Below are 3,443 nucleotides of genomic sequence, written 5' to 3'. Positions count from 1 at the left end.
ATGCTGGAAGGCCCTCCTCATGGTGCGTAGCATATGCCCCACTCCCAGGCACCCTCCCTCCCTACACAGACACATGCATAGGCCAGCAGAGAGGACCTGTGTGCACTGGCCCTCAGCCAGGAGCAAGGCTGCATCCAGTTCCGTGCTGCTCTGCAGACTTCCCTGGGACAGTGACTCTCTCCTGGAGAGGTTGCCTCGACAACCCTGGGGGCAACCCAAAGACCTGCTTCAGTCCTGAGCCAGTGGCCCAGGCAAGGCCAGAACCTCAGGGCAGGCCTCAGGCTGTGTTTGCATCCATACCTCAGTGTGTGGGTGTGTGCCACTCTGTATCCATGTGTCAGCACGTGTGTATCTATGAGTCTGTGTATCTATGAGTCAGCATGCAACAGGAAGTGGGGTGAGTGTGCAGGCTGTGAGCCCAGCTGCCTGCTGTGTCTGAGATGAAACTCTCTAGCCCCTGCTGGCCTGTAGTGCCCTCCATGTCAAACTCTGCCCCCAAACCTGTTTCTCAAGTCTGATCCTGCGTGGGGTGCTCAAAGGTCAGAAGCCAGGAGGCCCGCCCCCTGGACCTGGCCCTTTCCCATGGATAATTCAAAAAGCCACCAGCTGCAGGAAGGCCCCCAGGGGTCTGCTGTCGTCCCCCAAGTCTCTCCACATCCACAAACCTTTCCATTAGGCTGTAATGAAGTGGACACAAGTTTTTCATGCAAGTCTATGACAAGCTGAGTGAATTTTTGAAACTCTATCGATTTCTCCTGTTCTACATGGCTTTGTAATTCTAATTATTTATTTATTTGATCTCTCATCACAGGGGGAGTTACTAAGCTAAAACTTTATGATCCAATTCTACCAAAATTGTTCTTCACAAACCACTGTGTTTCAAGCAGAGGGGGTGCAGGGGCCTAGGTTCTACACTTGACCTTTCTTCTTTTTGTAGCCTATGAGTGATGAGCTAAGGTAGAAATTTAGCATTTGGGAAGCCTTCAAAGGCCTGCTCACTCATCTTTTGAAGGAACTGGAAAGCCCCCAATCAAGCACAAATCATGCACAGGGGTTGGGATTTTTTGGAGGATAATGAACCATGCAAGTGCCTGTGTAATTGAAGAGTTGAGTATACTCTCAGAAATGCTCATGAGCAAAGGATCAGAGGCAGAAACAGGTGTGATGGAAAGTCATCTCCAGGACCTCATGCTTGCCCAGGTCCTTCCACAGGCCTAGGAAAAGTCCTGAGTGCTCAGTGATGGAAGCTTTTCCTTTATCCCCAAAATGTGACATTTAAACACAGTCCATTCAGGTGCCATTCTTTGTTCAGCATTCCCTTCCTCATATAATGTTTTAGGTAGACGGCTGCAGGTGCTCATGGATACCACCTGGATCCGGATCTGGCCAAGGTAAAGTGAGCCTGGGGATCTCACAACTATTCAGGCTAATAGAACATATTTTTAGGATTTGTCATTGTTTCTGCATGGCTCAGTTATGGCTAGGTGACCAGGCCATAGCTGGTGTCCAAGAATATGTTTACCCAAAGGACTAACTCACTAACCCCATGGCTAAGGATGTGGGCAAATGGTCCATCTGCAGTAAGAGTGCACCCATCTCCAAAGTGAAGGGGATGTGAGAACATAGTTAGGAATGTGTGGAAGCAGAGGCTCGTCCCCAGGCATTCTTACAGTTGTTGGACACGTGAGATTCAAAGCTCAGAGAATGATTCCCATAAATGTCTCATCAAAATAAAAGTATCCTTTTATCCAAAGTATATGCAATAATGATGCACATCTAGTGATATATCTGCCATACATTTTCAGGGTATGAGCCTGCAATGCAACCACAGCAGTGACTTCTGCAGGTACAACTTCTATGTCCCCAAAAGCTAATTATAAAGCAAATACTATCAACGCTGCTATGGGAGAGAATTCTCCGTCTGTCATTACTATAAAGAATATTACCAAATCATCAAAATAGAAACAAGATACCAAGGAGAATGCAAGCAAAAGATATAGAGGAAAATATGGTTTTGATATGAAGCAACTAATTACAATTACAGGCCATATTTGTGTTTGTTTGTAAAATAAACCTAATTTGTTAAGGTTTCTTTATCACTTTAAGTAAGTATTCTTACTTATGATTTATCGGTATTTCTAAGTTTGCCTGCCTGTAACTTTATACTTCTTCCCAATTTAAATTACTGTTTTTTATTTTGGCCAGTTTTGACTAGACCTTTTAATATTACATTGAATAGAAACAGTGCAAATAGGTAGAATGAAAGAGCAAAAAGAGAAAGAGAGAGAGGGAGATGGAGAAGAGGAGGGTGCAGTCGGGAGAGAGAGACCCTGCGTGGGAGACCAGGAGGAGGCTGCCAGCTCAGAGATTTGTTCTGGTACGGTTCTGGCTGTTGCAACCATTTTAGACATGAATCAAAGGATGGAAGATCTTTTCTCTGCCTCTTCTTTTCTTTAGAAATTTGCTTTTCCAATTAAAAAATTGTTAAATCTTCTGGAAAGTTCTCAAAATAAATCTTAAAAGTCTTGAAATAAACTTATCCTAAGACATGGGGGATCTCTGTGACACAAATTACAAAACACTGAAGAAATTAAAACATCAAAAAGAAATAAGACATTAAAAAATGGAGAAATTTACCATGTTGTTGAATCAGTAAAATCAATACCATTAAAATTCCCATATTACCAAAAGTATTAAACAGTTCCATTGTGAATCTTATCAAAATTTCAACAACATTCTTATCAGATTTGGAAGGGCTAAACAAAGGTATATCTGAAACCACAAGAGACCACAAAGCCAAAGCTATCTTAAAGAATAAAAATATATCTGGATGAATCACAGTTCCAGATCTCAAGATGCACACAGGCCAGTGGTCATCAAAACCATCTGGTACTCATACAGAAACAGAAGACAACCCCAAAAGGACAGAATAGAACAGAACAGATCCCAAAAGTGAGCCCACACATGAACATACAATGAGCTTTCTACAAGAAAACTGGAAGTGGGCCCTGTGGCATGGCGTAGTGGGTAAAGAAAACTGAAAGTAACACAGGGAAAAAGTTTTTGCTCTTCAAAAAACACTGTTAGGACAATTGGGCAGCAACATGCAGAAGAAAGAAGAAAGATGACCCAGAGCCGAGCGCAATAGCGTAGTGGCTAAGGTCCTCGCATTGCACACATTGGGGTCCCATAAGGTCGTTAGTTCTAATCCTGGCAGCCCTACTTCCCATCCAGCTCCCTGCTTGTGGCCTGGGACAGCAGTTGAGGACAAAAGTCTTGTGACCCTGCACCCACGTAGGAGGCACAGAGGAGCTCCTGGCTTCTGATTGGCACAGCACTGGCCATTGCGCGCACTTGGGTTAGGGTTAGGGGTACGAAAGGTCTTCTACTCTGTCTCTCCTCCTCTCTGTAATGCGCCTTTCCAATATAAATAAATAAATCTT

Source organism: Ochotona curzoniae, unplaced genomic scaffold (assembly GCF_017591425.1).
Source record: "Ochotona curzoniae isolate NIBS_2020 unplaced genomic scaffold, NIBS_Ocur_1.0 contig_2543, whole genome shotgun sequence".
Classification (NCBI taxonomy): domain Eukaryota; kingdom Metazoa; phylum Chordata; class Mammalia; order Lagomorpha; family Ochotonidae; genus Ochotona; species Ochotona curzoniae.
This window is presented reverse-complemented; position numbering follows the sequence as displayed.